The following is a 16607-nucleotide window of genomic DNA, read 5'->3' as shown; positions in this document are numbered from 1 at the left end:
TGTTCGTTTTGGTGGTGCAAAGAGGCCACCCAAACTGAAGTTGGGATATGCAAAACCCAGCTACATTGCAATAATTTTTGATTTGACTCTGGTTTCCCCTCCAGTATTCCCTTTCCCACATATAAACACTTTTTGTTGCCTATCTTCGTGAAGGTAAACACACAGAATATATCCTTTAAATATAATTGTTAAAGGTACCTCAGTTGGTTGATGCACTTGCTGCAGCAATCTTTGTGCAAGCTATGGGTCACAAAAGTATGTCCTGGCTAATCCGGCAAATCATTTAATCCTTCTGAATACTGACACAATCGGCATCAGTGTGTTGGCTCATGTACTTCTGTCTGGGAAGGGGCGCGTAAGCAGGACACACAATTGCCATTGGGCTTATCCTACAGAGGCTTCCCCATTATCCAAGCAGGCAAAGGTGGCATCAGAAAGGGACACTTGCATGTCCTGGATACTGGGAGAAAACCCAAACAATATGTGGAAGGTAGCAGGCCTCAGGATTAGGCAGCAGTCACCACGCCTAAAAGACGTTTTTTCTCATTCTCCGCCCCCCTCAGAAACTGTGTAGCAAATGCGACCCCATGGCCACTGTCCCTAGGATGATGGGGGTGGAGTGAGCTGAGAGTGAAATTGGGCTGGTGTGAGACACAGAAAAGATAATTTAGGTAGAGTGATTTGCCCAGGATCACAGACTGTTTCAGCAGAGAAGTATAGCTGCGACCTCAGGTTTTCTGCTAGCATCAGGGCTTTAAGTAAGTGGGGTAAGAAATTGAGGGGGGGGGCTCATTTGGGGCGTGGCTTGCATGATGGGCGTGGCCTGAAAAGTACACAAACCATTGTAAGGTACGCAAACAAATATATAAATGTATATACGCATGTATATATTTGCATGTGTACCTTACTATGGATTGTGTACTTTGCAAGCAACCTCTAGGTGACCGGCTCCACTGGCAGGGGCACACAGCGGCCAAGTCTCAGTGCGGTAGTAGAGCCGGAACTCCCTGGGATGGCGCTCCTGGAAAGTCATCTTCCTGGAGCGCCTTTTCTGGGAAGAGCCAACGCATGCCCGCCCAGCACAGAAATGCATAACCCATCCCCTCTGTTTGCCCCTGAAGTGGAGAGCTGAGTGCCACTTGGAGCACCCTCCCTCACACAAAAAAAAAACAAAAAAAAGAAAATGAAACCAAAACCAAACAATATGGTAAATTAATTTCCGCTTAAAGTGGACTGGCCAGCCTGCAGGGTGGCGGGGGGGGGGTGGAGGCCCAGCAACCAGTGGGAAACAACTTCGCACCCTCCGCCCTTGCCTTAGATTCTCGCCTTGCTCCTTCCTCGCTAATTGTAGGGAGAACGTGGTTGGAGACCCGGGACAAGGCTGGGAGAGGGGCAGCGGGAACATCATTGAAAAGCCTAGCAATGTGGACGCTGGTAGCTCACTAGCAGACAACATGAACCATATGTTCGGCCGGGCATCGCCCCAACTTCACTGTCTCTGTAGGGTGGGGGCGGCGGGGCGGCACAGGTACCATGGCACACTGACTAACACTTAATTGGAATCTGGCATTTACAGTCGAGCATGCAAAATGCTGTTTGGTCACCAAAAACTCGAGCCACACCTTTCTAGTAATATTTTTCATTTTTTTTGCTAGCCAATATTTTTTAAGGTAATTTGCTTTTTGGAAAAAAGGTATATCTACATACTCCTCATCAACGACCTCGCGACTGGCATATCTTCACCCCTGGCTCGGCCCCTTCCAAGCCTTAGTAGCCCCGCCCACTCCTTCAGAACACCCCCCCTCAGGTCGTGGGTTCCCAAAGAATAATCTGTCCAATTTCCACATCTGTACAGGATTACACCACTTGGTAGAACGAGGCAGCAGGGATTAAAAAGATAGTTGACAGCCTAACGACGCGGCCACCTTTGTTTCCAAGAGCAGCCTGGTCAGATGAGAGAGCCACGTCGCTGCCTGTCACCTGCTACTGAACCCCTTACCAACACACTTTTTGGAAATGTGTTTTACCCCATGAACTCCGACTACAGACAACCCCAGATTGGAAGAAGTGGGCGTGGGGTAGCACAGACATCCAGCGAATCACAGCTCAAATGATATATCCTCTGAACTTTGGTCAACATACCCTTTCAAGGATCCTGGCAGAGGTGGACTGGCCTATAGAGAAATTCATAGATTTGGGGGCAGGCCCCGTTGCCTCTGGAGGGCTTGGTCGTAGTGTCAGAGGCAGTCACATGTAACTCACATGCCCCTGATTTACGATTGACTGACCGGGCCCTACAGAATTTTCAACTGCACAGGCCGCTTGGGAGTGGGAGGAATGTGACATGAAGAGCTATATAAGAACACACATTATTGTTATACATTTTTACAAATCTACAAGAACTTTGTATACCATGAACCCTGTACTGCGCATCAGAAAAGAGCCTGCATTTCACTTCCTCTTTGGTTTGACCCAATTGACCACATAAGTTGCAATGAAGCACACTTGTATTAAGGAGGCGCCCCTTGATATGTCAGAGGGATACAGGAACCGGACAGACACCCGTAGACTTGTCCTTTCATATAGGCTTTAACCAATGTTAGGTTATCGCCCCATATTACTTCACAAACCACCCTTCCAATGTCCAGTATGTTGACAACACCTGTTGGCCGGTTCAGCAGAGAAGCCAACCGGTGGTTGCGCCTGGAGTGTGAGCTTCACCCTCACCCCATGTGCAGCAAGAAGCTCAATCTTGCTGGAAGCGTGAGAACAGGGAAGTTTCTGGTCCATTTGGTGCCCAGGGAGAAACACTGAAATGCGCCCCCCTCCCAAACTCCACTCCACGGTTAGGTAACTCCAACCAAACGTCAATAAATCACTGCTATTCAAATGAAACAGGTTTTATTACATTGTGATTCAAGAACTTTGATTTGGGTGGGGGAAACATCCATACTCACGGGGGAATGGAGGTGGGGGGGGACAAAGCGACAATCACAGTGGGCAACTAGTGGCATACCGTGGAAGACAGGGGTAGACAGGGCATTCAATGGGGCCTTAGGTGGATGGGCTGGCTCCCGCCTCCCCCCTCCCACACCATGACCCTCTGAGTATGGTTGTGTACCCCCCGCCCCGTGAGTATGGATGCGCCCTCCTCCCACCCCCACGCTCCCTTGATTGTTGGCTGTGTCTCCCCTTGCTCCCCCATGCCCCTGTGATTATTGGCTGTGTCCCCCCACCCACCCCCGTGACTGTGGCTGTGTCCCCCCACCCAGCCCCATACCTCTGTAATGTTGCTGTTTCCCCCACCCACCACCATGCCCCTGTGATTCTCTTTTTTGTTCCCCCCACCCCCATTATGTTGCTTTGTAGCCCCCACCCACCCCCATGCCCCCATGAGTGTCGCTGTGTCCCCCCACCCACCTCCTTGTCCCTCCCACCCCCTCTTTCCTGTTTAGACTGGCACTTCCCCAATTGCCGTCATGCATAGTAATCGTTGCTGCCTGTCTTTCCTATCCACCTGCCCTCCCCTCCTCTGTTTCCCTCCCCTTGTCTCGTTATAGTCCGGCACTACCCCAATTGCCCTCAGGCATAGTAATCGTAGCTGCTTGCCTATTGCAGCCACCAGCCCTCTCCTCCTCCACCCCCCCTTTTATGTCCTTTAGCACTTACTCTTATCATCTGTCCCGTGACCTTTGATAGCAGCTTTTCTGTTCCCCCTTTCCCTCCTTGTCTTCCTCTCACTCCCTCCCCAGCACTATTCTGAATCATCGTATGACCTATTATTATAGTCGCCTGTTTGGTTCCTCTCCTTCTCCCTCATTCAACACCCCCCTTTTTCCCCCTCCCCATCCTCTTTTATACTCATGCACTACATCAATTGTCGTCAGGTATAGTAATGTTACTGCTGGTTTGTCTCATTTTACTTTCTACTCTCCCCCCTAATTGCTCCTTGCACTTGCACTATCTGAAATGTCGCCTGGCTGATTATGATAGTTATTTTCTCACATTCTAAGTTGTTTCAAGGACTTGTAAGAATGTAATTGTATTCTCCCATGTTGCCCTCCTTGAAGCCCTCTGAAGCACATTGTGTATAGGCGCTATACAGATAAACAATCGAATCAAAATCAAATCAATTCCGCAGACAAAGCAGTCTACACCAACAGTAAATACTAGTCTTGGTTTTTAAAGCTTTGTGTCAATTTTAAGTCTATGTTAAGACACACACCAAACTGACAGTGGAAGAAGGGGGACAGACAGGACATACTCCCCCAGTTCCTCACCCTCATCTGAAAGCCACAGCAACCAGTGGCCCTCTACTAGGAGAAGGGACACCTGGTATCACCCTGCCTGCCCAGCTGCAGCAAGGGACTGGATGGCTTGATGCAGGCAGCCACCTCACAAGTACTTGCTGAGTACAGGAGTGCCAGATGGCCTGCTGAGTGGGAGGACAAAGAGGAGGGTCCCTCTAAAGGGCGGTATGTCACAAGAGAAAACCGTCTGCAAATACTGAAGGATGTTTGGGAGAACCTATAATTACCAGGCTTATCGGAAGATGAGGTCCAGGACTGCCTAAATAGGCATGACACCCCTGGGGCAGAAAATGTCCAGCCTTGAAAACAATCTCTAAGGCACCAGACAGAACATGGACCCAGAAAAAGTGTTGCTTCCTAAATATATGATGAACATCCTAGTAAAGGAGCAAAGAAACGTCTTTCAGAAACACTCCATCTTGGTTCCCTAATTTCTAGTCGAGTGGGGAATGCTTCTATGGTGTCTGAATGCATGGCATCAAAAGACCTGAATGACAGAAGAGAAGATTTGTCTGTGAAAAATGTGGGTTCTCAGGCGCTAAAGTGACCCCGGGATCAGGAATAGACGTAGTTTACCGGGTAGAGTCCATGTTAAAGAGATTCCAAAACCTGTATCCTGTATACCATCATGGGAGAGACAGATGACTGTGTGCACATTCTGTTAAATCTGGAACAATAGTTACAGGTGATTTCCGATATGGTACTGGAGTCTATGACATCTTGAGGGCATACCGACAGCCCCACTGTGTGCGCTCTGTATCATATTCACCCCAGAAGATATCTCCCAGAACAACATGGTCTTTCACCTCCCCTTTGAAGGCCAGATGCTGCTCGGTTCTACTCTGGATCCTATGACCAAAACATTTTTTGAGGAAAGTTTGTATTCCGCTATTTTACATGGAAAAAACAGAGACAATGCACACTAAGCCTTACCGCTCAATACCTCTGCATGTCAAAAGAAGAAGGCGCTCAGCAGCCCACCAAGTATCAGAAGCCGGATTTCAAGGGGACAGCAAGTCTCATCAGTCCTGATTATGCTGTACCCCAGAGTTGGGTGAGGGTCAGGCTACAGAAGGACGCAGGGTCCAGGCTCCAGCCAAATAGCACACAGCTGTATTTGTGATCTGGTCTAGGAAGGGGAAAGATCCACAACAGTGTCAACCACACGTCATCAACAGTTCAATAAAATGGTGGCCTGGGCTATGAGAGCCTCTCTGACGCAGGTAACATTACGTAGTAGCATGTAACTACGCCGGTGAGAAGAGGCAGAGGCAGCTCCTGCTGCTGCTACTCGACCAAGAACAATCGCACCGCTGATGGAAATTTCGCCTCCGAGGGCAATTGCACCCCTGCAGTAATTGCCCCCTGCGCCGCCGCCTGCTTAACCTGGCCCTTAAAACGGGCCTGCGTGAGAATACGCATAAGTGGGTAGTGTTAAAAGCTGCCAGTTGGGCATTGTGCAAAAGCTGAAAGAGCATTGGCAGCGCTTCAAGGAGCAGTGCTAGGATAGGGCTCTTCTGCAGAGGATTACCCACTCCAGGCTAATATTCCAGGACATTGCCCTGGCACCACAGACCATGGCAATACCCCACGAGTGCATGGCGTTGAGTTTGCACACAACATGTACTGTATACACTGAAAATGTACTGAATATAGGAAGAGCGTGTGGGGTTAAGGTACTGCACACATAAAATATGTTTTAGCGCTTGCCTTTGTCGTCAGTCACCTAGTGGTACTGGTCTTTTCTAAAAAGTACCCGAGCCCGGCACTGGGCGATGAAATCACTACACCATGGCCACATCATCAAGTTTTGCCCTTCCCCTGTGGGGGAGGTCTGGGTGTCGGGACGCATAATGCTGTCTTCCCGAATAAGTTCCCCACAACCCTAGTTTAGAGGTCTATGCCCCGGGGTCATATGAGACAAGCAACGTTTAACAGGCAACCGTTCTCATGCTTCTATAATTGCACTCTTTTAAAAGTGCGCAGACTCAAAGTGCCTTGAGGCGATTACATTAACAATATTGTGCTAGGTAGGATCCAAGGCCTCTTGGGTCATTTTTTTTTTTTACGTTACAGTAACATGTTACAACTAGTTATGTTCCCAGGCACCACATAGTGTTGTGTATAAACAGAGCATTATATAGGAGTGCAGAATTCGATTACTCTATTGCTTAGTAATAGGCCCTGGGCGTCATCTGGAGGCAGTCTGTACTCGTTTGCAACTGTTTAAACAGTTTGTCTGTAGTCTATGGAAAGTATTTTGCCTTTATAATTTACTCGCTTTCATAGCGTGGTGGTTATGCCTATTTATCAAACACAGTTTAGCACACTGAAGCCTCATGTTTTGAATATTGCTTTTTTTTGATGTCGCATAATGTCACTGTAATGTTTTGTAAGAAAGTATGGCTGACTTAATCAAAGGACGTGCCAATCCATGTAAACCTGAAAAAGCAGATACCGGGCTGCATAGCGTCTAGCAATTGCTGCCAACGCTTGCTTTTGCCTGAGCAGTCGACCTTCTGATTGTCAAGTGCGCAGGCCTTCGTCCGGCGAGGGGCGCAGGCGCCACAGACTCGCGCTCCGCCCCGCCCACCAGCGTTCCTTCCTTCCGGTACAATCTTCCACTGTGCCGCCATGTCAGCAGAAGCCGGGGAACAGGGGAGGCAGACGAGTAGGTGTGCGAGACACTAGTCCCATTCAAGAGGGCCACGAGCCCGAAGTGTCACAAGGACCTGCGTCAGAACACGCCGACGGAAAAGTTCAAAGGTCACCAGCGGGAAGTGAGGCGCTGGGGAATCGGCCCGCCACATGCAATCAGTCCGAAAGCCCCTCTGCTGATAAGGCGAATGTTTTTCAACCGTCGCCACAGCATAATTCACTCTACTCCGCACCTGCTCTCTCGTCAAACCGCTGGCAGGTTGGGTTGGGGAAACCTCGCGGCCTTGAAGCTAGACAATCTAATATACTGCCTCACCATGTCAAAAATAACGTTTATGGGGCCCTTAAAATATGCCCATGAAACTTGGAGGGATTATTAAGCCTTGAAATATGTCAACAATTAGCAACCGGTCTTCTATGATTGGTGGGTCGTGTGTGTGGGGGCCATGCAGTACCTGCTGGTAATACCCAATCAGGACATAAATACAGCCTTTGTGGATTGCCTCTTGAGTCGATAACTCTTTTCTACACTAGCAGTTGAGGAAGGATGTGGTAACCCTTTTCTATACCAACTAGAAGTTGGGGAAGGGGACGTGGGTGGAGGCATTGACATTGCACACAAAACAAAAAACGCAATTTTACGGTGCTGACCTGGAAACAGGTTAACTATAAAACGGTGCACACAATGTCGATAACGAATGCACTGTTCAAGCTACCCGGTCTTCCCATCCCAAACCCTGCTCCCAAGGGCTAGAAACAAAACATGCAGGGCAGGCTGTGTGTGTGAGTTATCGCAGCATGCCTGCAGGTGTGTTCTGTACTTTGGACACCAGTCTTTAAAATACCTTTCTGCTGTCATAATATGAATGAAGTTAAATGTTTGCAAGAGTGGGCCGAGTTACGTCAATAGTTGTGATCAAGATTTCCCAAGGGTCCTATCTCTCCACATGGCAGTTCCTTTATACATCCACCACCTTACCTCTGTGCTTGAACACTTCAACATCCAATATCTAAGCAGACAACACCCAACTCAGAGGCCGGACTGTCTTCAAGGTGAATTCCATCACCAAGGTATTGGTTATGCTTGCCTGCGGTACAACACTGAAAGCCACTTTTGCCTGAACCTGTGATAAACAGACATCCTCTTCGGCGCTACCCATCACAAGCCTCAATCATTCCTAGATTGGGGCCCTCTATTCTTGACCACCCCTGTCCCCATTGTAGGAACGATTGCCCAGAATCTGGGTGTTCGATTAACCAACAGCTCTCCTCTAAGCCAATCTCAGCGGTGCCCCGCTGCTGCCACTCGCTCCTCCATATAGCGAGAAGGATTCTCCCAGCACTCGACATGAAACACAAAGTTCAAGAAATATAGGCATTAGTAATCTGCTTCCTATGCCTATTGGATAAGATTCATGAACCTGTGGCCACTTAATGAGGTGTCTGATCAATAAATCAACTGCACAGAGAACCTATCAGTCCTAAAGCTCGTGTGCCACCCCCAAGAATGAAGAATCCTGAGAAAAAGGGGATCATGCGTCCAGAACTGTCTGCCATGGACAGTTAGACAAGGGAACAACCACAAACAGTTCAGAAAATCCCCCAAAACTGTGCTCTTCAGAAAATTGTTCCCTGTGACCCCTGTGTGTTGCTCAAGGACGGCAGTTAGTTTGTAGCCGGTTCCCGGCCCAGTGTATTACCTTGCTCATTAGTCATCAATGCTTCTGTTACTTTAGACATCTGGGATGAGTTATTCCTGCCTGTGATGATTCATTTGCCTGCATTTGTTATGTTGACTTGATATGAAAGTTGGTATGCCTCGTTCCTAATAGGGTTTCTTCAAGAGATTCAGCCTCACAAGAAGCTGAAGGCGACGGAGAGCAGCTGCACTACATCTTAGCTGTGTTTGTCTATTTTGTTTCCTTTTTAATGTGGTTTCAGGGATGGACTGTCACTGTTATGCAGTGCCTACATAATTATAATTATTCTCAATTTTACTCAAAATGTGAAGAGATAGATTTGTCCACTTGAGGCTGAAGCTCGGAGATGTGTAAACATCTATAGTTTTTGGTTTTTTAAAGATAGGACACAGCATTTGAACAACTGTTCTGAAACTAGGGGCAGGGATGAAAGGCTTGACTTTGTGGAGGAGCACTAGAGAGTGCCATGCTCTTTGGGTCTTTTTGCTGAAGTATATTTTGAATGCGAGGCCACAGTCGATGGTAAAGCCAAGAGGCTTTGCATTGTGTGAGAGATGAGACGTGAATTCGTCAATATTCATGTCAGTTAGCCAATTATGGACTTGGGCATGGTTGGTGGGGTTCCCTATGACAATGAGTTTGGTCTTTATAGGGTTGAGAATGGAATAGGGGTTTGACATCCAGGCTTGGATGAGGGGCAGACAGTGATTCAGTCAATTGATGTCATTGATATAGTTGATCTTTAGGTAAAGCTGGGGTGATCTGCATACTGGTATATCTTGATGTTGGTCAAGGGGAGGGGTTCCCCAGACGTTCCATGTGGAGGTTGAAGATGACGAGGGCAGGATGGAGCCTTATGGAACTCCGAAGGCTACTAGGCTCCAGCTCAGATACTGGCAGAGCAAAATCGCTGCCTCATTTTAAGAAGAAAAAATGGACATCTGCATTGCTTGAGCAGAATGTGAGGGACTCATGGACTTGGTATTGTAAAGCGAGGTGTGCTATTGTTTTAAACTTGGATACGTATTTTCTATTTCAATGTCTTTTGTTAGCCAAATCTTCTCTGAAGTGCCTAATCAACATTTTCTCTGTAAACAAAAAGTTATGTATTTTTCTGAAAAGCTGAAAATACTGTATTCATTTTTTCAGACAGCATCTACGTGCTCTGCTGTGATCTGAATAGGTCAGTCCAGCGTCCTTCGACTACAGTCTGCCTTGCTATCATAAGATGAACCAGATGTCCCTTTAAACTCCTGCAGATCAAGGGTTGCAGATGCTGGAGCACCGGGGAACTTAAGGTGCACCCCCTGTGGTTCTACCCAAATCAAGATGGGACTTCCTGTTCAAGTCACAGTTTCAAATGCCATACAACAAGCAGCTTAAAGCCATTCTCTTCTAACGTGGAGCATGTCTACATGGGCACTTTGTTTGCAAGGGTACGCAGCTTTCACCATCCTGAATTAAGTCAATATTTCTGGGAATCAGTCTGGAGTTGGCCATCCCAAAATAAAAGATTCGAGTGCAGGAATGGTTTACCTCCAAAGCTGCAGTATCTTTGGATTGGCCAGTCTGAGCACCTTGTCCCAAATGCCTTGGGAGATGAGACCTCAATGGAATGCTGGTCTATTGTCCGCTCACCAGACCCCTGCAGTGTTCTTCCTGGATGGCCATGTGGCCCAGAAGCACACCAGCGTGGCGAAATGCAGAGTAGGTCAATGTGTGTGCTGTTTGGCTTTGAAGAAGAGTAATGCAGCTCTATTGCAGCCCAGTCCCCTGGCGGCCTAGCATCCCGGTTAAGTTTAGAAAAGGTTATTTTGCTTGCGATTGGGCACCAGAAAAGCCTTAGAGAGAGAGCTGTTCTTTTGGCTTGAAGCAGTCAAGCGCCACGTTGACAGCCTGCTTAATGCACTGGTTTCACTCATGCGAAGCCCCAAGCGAAGTGAGGGTGATCTATTGTTCCAGTCACGTTGGTACTCACAGAGGTCTACAGCAAGCACAGGCTGATCTCATAACCTTCCTTCCTAAGCCACACTAAATTTGGCCCAGTGAAAGGGTACGATGGGTATCTACCAATGCAAGGGTCCATGGCACCCACTGCCGAATGCATAGCCACCCGACGCATTTCCCAATAATACACCGCCCAAAAGACTTCCCTGCTGCGTGATGACCACTCTTGGCTACATTAGAGCAAAGAGGGCATCATCTCTGTTCACTAGCCTCAGTGCTATCTGCAGAGCAACAACATAGGCTACACTACATGCTTTCTGCAAGCAGAATGCGCCAGCTGTGCCGACTGCCATCTCCTTTTTGTAGATGCACCACGAGTTATAAAAGCCAGAGGTGGGGTGCGGGGGTTTAGGTGGTTGAATTGAAGAGTAATAATAAGCATAGGCAGGGCACCTCTGGGGATTCCACTGCATGCTAGCACCTCTGAGCGCATTTGGGACTGGGGGCAGCTTTTTTCATGCTCTTGTCAGCTAGTCCTCCTCTAATAATACATTACTCGTTGCAGCACATGATTATCATTGTTAATTATAAGTCTTGGCTCTAAACCAGCTTCCAAGCACTAGAATAGCGCATCCTTCCATGCACAAGGCTCCAAACTGAATGAGATGAGAGTTTTTTTAGTTGGCGGTTTCCTCTACAACACATTGGGAATGGGGGTGGGTTCAGCAGGGCCATCTGAAGATGTGTCAGTGCTCGTCACCCATTTAAAAATGTTTGGAGGCCCCTGGCCCACAGCTGGCTAAACGTGCCTGAGGCCCTGTGAGGTGCTTAACATATAATGGGGACTTAAAGTAGTGCAGCAAGGGAGTTAACAGCTGCAGATTATCAAGGGACATGCAGCCAGCGTGGAGCTGGAAGACTATTAATCACTCTTTATCAACAAGATGCTAAAGCAGATGAACCCAGACTAAATAGGCAACATGGTGAGAAGAACGTTGCTGGATACTGCAAAGCCTGAGGGTGGTGACGGCCTGAGGAACTTCCTAAACAGAAGCCTGTAACGTGTGTGCCCAAAGCGCACACAATGCAGTGAATTAAAGATATATTTAGCTTTGCCATGAGACTGCTCGCATGGCGAAGCTTCTGGGGGCCCGTAGGGTTATGGGGGACATTTCAACTGAAAAGGTTGGGCGGTCCCGACTCTGTCCCTGCGGATCAGGGCAAAATTCCACACACAATTGCAGGCTCCCTGATGGGAATGTATCCCCATGGCAGCCTGATAGCACCCCGTGCCGCCGGGATGTTGCGGGTTGGGGGCTGGTGGGGGACGTGACGGACACATCCTCATGGCACGCCCAGCAGCCAAAGGCCGAGTAGCATAGATGTGGGGCTGGGTGCGGAGCGGTCGAGGACCACACTTGTGGCAGCTGTCAAGGTGGAGATGTTAGTGTAGATGTGAGAGGAGGACGCGCCTCTCCTCCTTGCACGCCGTACATGAACCAGAGGGCCCAATTCTGGGACGTTTGGGTCGGACTGGGGCATCAAATGGTCTCGGGCACCAATGAAAAAGTGGGCCACATTTGCAAATGGCAATTCATTCTTTTAGTGACAGACTGTTTGAGTAGTACCCAAGGGCAGTGGTCGACGTGTACGAAAAGAAATAGTGGAACTATGTTCCCTGCTGGCCTGCCCCCACAAACCCCATCGCCACAACCCTCCCGCACGAAATCCAAACCCCCAAACAAACACGCATGCTGTTTAAGGGAATGTTCAGGGCAGTGCACTGAAGTGCAAGTTTCAACTTCTTCCTACACCTTTATTTTAAAAGAAAACCATCCCGTGACGTTTTTTTAATTTTTTTTAAACAAAAGTATAGGAACAGTAACACTTTTTTTTTAAACTTAGAGGAGCACTGCTCCCAAACGCTACCACCCACTTCGACCACTCCCCAAGAGAGAGTTATTTGATAACATGTGATGCAAATTGTGCAATTTAAAAAACATTTATTCAGCAACAATGGTCTAAACTACTAGCCGCATAGTGGAGTAACTTATAAAAGTGGCCCACATTGGCTAAAAAAGTGGCCCACTTTGACTCCAAAAACTGGCCCACACTAGCATTTTGGTTCAGGCATTGCTCCATAGTCCAGTCTGCGTCTTCTGTCACCCTACACAAAGGGCACGCGGCACACTTCTCCCCTCAGGTCACCTGTTAGTGCATTGCACACACAGTGATTGAGTACTTTATCACAACTCGCAGTATCGGCTTTCATTGTTTTCTTCTCGGTAATTGGCGGTTTTGTGAGCAGGCGTGCTGTCATTAGCACACGGACTCTATAGCAACAGCACAAGCTTCACCTCACTGAGGAAGAGGGACCTGCTGCCACCAGTGGCGTCCCCAGACTTTTTTCCTGGGAGTGGCTCAGCCCGGTCATAGGGGTGGCCTGGCCCGGCCGGTCAAAGTTGCATTCATTGAGTGGGGGTGGGTGAGCAGCGTTTTTATAAAAGGTGGCCCTGGCCCCTCTGGTGGCACCCCTGGCTGCCACCCTGAGACCAAATAAACACGCCACCCTATGATACGGGCCGTGCAGACTGTGCGCCGCCCACGCGACTTTCAATGGGGTCCCAGTTTTCCAATTTGTGCGTAGGTCTGGATCGCTGCTGATCCAGGTCCCTCTCGCTCTTAGGGCTCCATTTGCCTTGCCCTTTCTGTCAACATCGTCTCTTGCTTTCAGTGAGCTAGCTGAGCGCTTCATGCTGGCTTCAAAGCACTTTGTTTAACCTGCAAGCCCATGTTTCCATCCCAGTTGGGCCTAGCCTGTCCTTTGGAGGCCAATATATTCACTGCTATAAAATTGGGTAGTAGCAGCACCTATTCTTAGACTGCTCAGAAGCGGTCAGAATCTGGCATGAAGTGCTGTATGAAAACATGATGTTGTTTGTGGATATGGTCTTTTTGTTCGCTTCACCCTGCTCTTGCGCCTCTCAATCTCTTCTCCTTTGCCACTCCTCTGCATGGTAACCTTCTGTGGCTTGCGTCCTGCTCTAGATTCCTCCTAGTCTCCTACTATCTCAGCCTGCTCTCCTGCCCTCCTCCTTAGGTCCTTATCCGTGTTCCGATTTTTCACCCCAGTCAGCCGCATCTTCCCCACCCCTTCAGGTCATCTCCTTCTCCTACATTGAGCATGTCCTCCCTACACCATGCTTGGTCTAGTCTCAATGGGGAAAGATCACAGACTCCCACATGGAGACAATTCATGAATGAAATCCACTTTTATAAGCACTCAAAGGTCTGCAATACATCCCCTCTTTTGGAAAAGGTCTAATATGAGAGAAGGTCACGATGCTGCCCGGGCATTCTTCTCCGTCTCTTGGGATCCGTCTTTGTCATCATGAGGCTCAGCTCTAGATCTTCTGTCCTCATCTCTGACCTCTTCTGGGTTGCATTTCTCCTGAAGACACTGGGCTTCCTTGTGTGTTCCTGGTTCACCTTCTCGCTCGTATTCCACTTCTCTTAAGTCTGTTGGTATGTGGGCTTCTTTACTTTGACCTCTTGGTTTGGCCAGTGGCGTCCTGCTTGAGATCCAAACGTCTACACATTTTCTCTCCACTCTGCTCCCCATTACATGCTTTACTGTCGCAGCATCGCCTTTAGATGGTGCGCCTGATCTCTAACTGTTTAGCTTTATTTTTACCATGTGCCTACTTTCTCTCACTTCCCAATGTGGTTTTGCAGGGATAGGGAGGTTTCATCGCTGGAGATTTGGTCAAAGCCAAATCCATCTCATTTTATTTTGGCAGAATTTGGCCGCAAATGTATGTGGGGGGTGGGGAAAGGTTATAATTGAGATGGGGCAGCAAAAAGAAGGCTGGGGGTCAGCCCCTGCATATATTTGCGGCCAAATGACTTAAAAGAAAAGCAAAATTCGATGGATTTGGATTCGACCAAATCTCCTTGCTGAAATCACATAGAACCGCTTTGCATTCCCTGCAGCTCTTTTTATTTTTTGCTTTTGTGTCGTCATTCTCTGCAGTGTCCGCCTGATGTCTTCGGCAGTCGTTCTTCTACCTCTTTGAGCAAAGACTGAATCGCTTTTTTGGAAAATTGTGACAGTCTCATTAGATGGTACACCCCCAATCCCTGCGAAGCTGTTTGCACCGCCACTTAAGTTCAGCCTATGCATTCAATTAATGCTGCATTGCTGGCTGCATAGTCTTTAATTATTTGCCGATTGCACTGGGTGCAAGTGATACCGGGCACATTTGTGTGGTGTGATGCAGGGCTAGGCTTCCGCTTCTTGGTAAACTGGATTCCATGGCCAGTTATGCCCTTATGGTAACTCTTCTCCCTTGCGCGATCTGAATGACACCTGGCCTAGTAGGATCGTTGTCTGTCTTCCCTTTGTTCCCCCTCCCTTGCCTCGTCGCGCCTTGAAACACTTGTGTATAGGCGCGTTATAAATGCCAAATCATATCATATCTTCTCCCAGAAACCCACCAAGTGCCTCTACTATTGTAAAATGCGTGGTCTCACACAAGAAGTGGAGGTCAATCCCTTCTAAAGGACAATCCACCATTACCAGCCCATATTCACCTTAATTTAACATGTTAAATGTATGATGTATGAAGTCGATCTCTACTTAGGTCAATGCAGTGTGGGTTCATTCAATGTTTGTCAACGGTGGAGCTAGAGTTCAGCATTTCCGGTCACGTCCTGTGCTTCTGGTCACGTCCTGTGCACCTTCTCACCTCTTTCTTGATTGCGTACATCTATTGATGGTCACCAGTGCCTCTCTCCAACTCTTTTCTTGGCAAGGCTTACTCTGCAATGCCAATTCTGGAATTACTTTATGAGCCATTCCCGATGACACTAGCGTATGAAGACACCAGCATATTGCAGATGAATTTGCTATGGAATGAGGACGTCCATTTCTCTTTAGGTTGCCCAAGCCATCCTTTAATGGTGTGATCTCTTGCAAGTGACCATGTTCCTGCATTATTCTTTGTTACTTCTTCACGGGATTTTACTGCGTCACCTTTGGAGGAAACTAGTCTCGGCTTGCTCCTATCCGGGGTTGGCTTTGTTTCTCCCTGGCAGTCCCTGAGAAGGAATCTGCTGGTTTGTTAATTATTACACAAACCTGTTCCGACTACAAGGCTCCTTCAGAATGAGTGAATCCATTTTTTTTAACGTAAATGCTCAAAGCTCGAAAAGTGGGAGGCAACTGCTTGTTTAGAGTTGTGACTCTCAATTAGGATTGCTCCTGCGCCATAAGCACCAGTGAGATTTTGAAGCATGAGTATTGTATTCACTATTTTTAAAGTTGGGAGCAAAATGATTTTTCTGGAACCAAAAAAGTCAGACCCATTTCTAATAGGAGAATTTCATAAGCGAGGAAAATATGTTTTTAACTGTAAAACCGTTTTATTTGGTAACATATTTATTTTTACTTACTTTTTGATCATTAAAAGATGTATTTTTTACCTCTTCAGATCCGGCAGTAATTATAGTTTCTGCTGATCCTTGTTTTCTGGGTGTGGCCCCATGTGGTGCTCGAGTAATGGTTCATCTTAGGTTTTTCTTGGGGTCAACACCATCTGCGTATATCGAGTATTCTAGGTATTTGGCACCCTGGATTCTTCCATCTATCTCTGAAGATAGCAACCCTCATTTTTTACATTATGTTGCAGGACTTGGTCCAGAATTCAGGCCTAGTCTTCCCAAGTTCTCATCATAGATCAAGATGTGGTCCTAGAAGTACAGTACCTTATATGCTCCGCGGAATAAATGGGCCATAAGCTGCTGGAAGACAGATGCGGTGGATGACAAGTCAAAGCAAATCCTTCTGTGCTGAGAAGACACCCCTTGTGTAACAAAATGAAGGGTACAATTTGACTTGGTAGTAGGCGTTGCTCATGTTTATAGTTTTGTGGATAACTTTACCTTTTTGATAGTACTAGTTAGATTAGGTTCTGCAATGGATAGTTGTCTG

General features: G+C 47.7%; 1 protein-coding gene across 1 annotated transcript in view; it reads right to left on the bottom strand.

Annotated features, from left to right (window-relative positions):
* The window catches only part of SLC6A8 (solute carrier family 6 member 8), a 238100-nt gene that overhangs the window by 68310 nt on the left and 153183 nt on the right, over positions 1 to 16607 (bottom strand). The window lies entirely within an intron of this gene.

This window comes from Ambystoma mexicanum, chromosome 2p (assembly GCF_040938575.1).
Source record: "Ambystoma mexicanum isolate Mex_15411 chromosome 2p, UKY_AmexF1_1, whole genome shotgun sequence".
Lineage (NCBI taxonomy): Eukaryota > Metazoa > Chordata > Amphibia > Caudata > Ambystomatidae > Ambystoma > Ambystoma mexicanum.
This window is presented reverse-complemented; position numbering and strand designations above follow the sequence as displayed.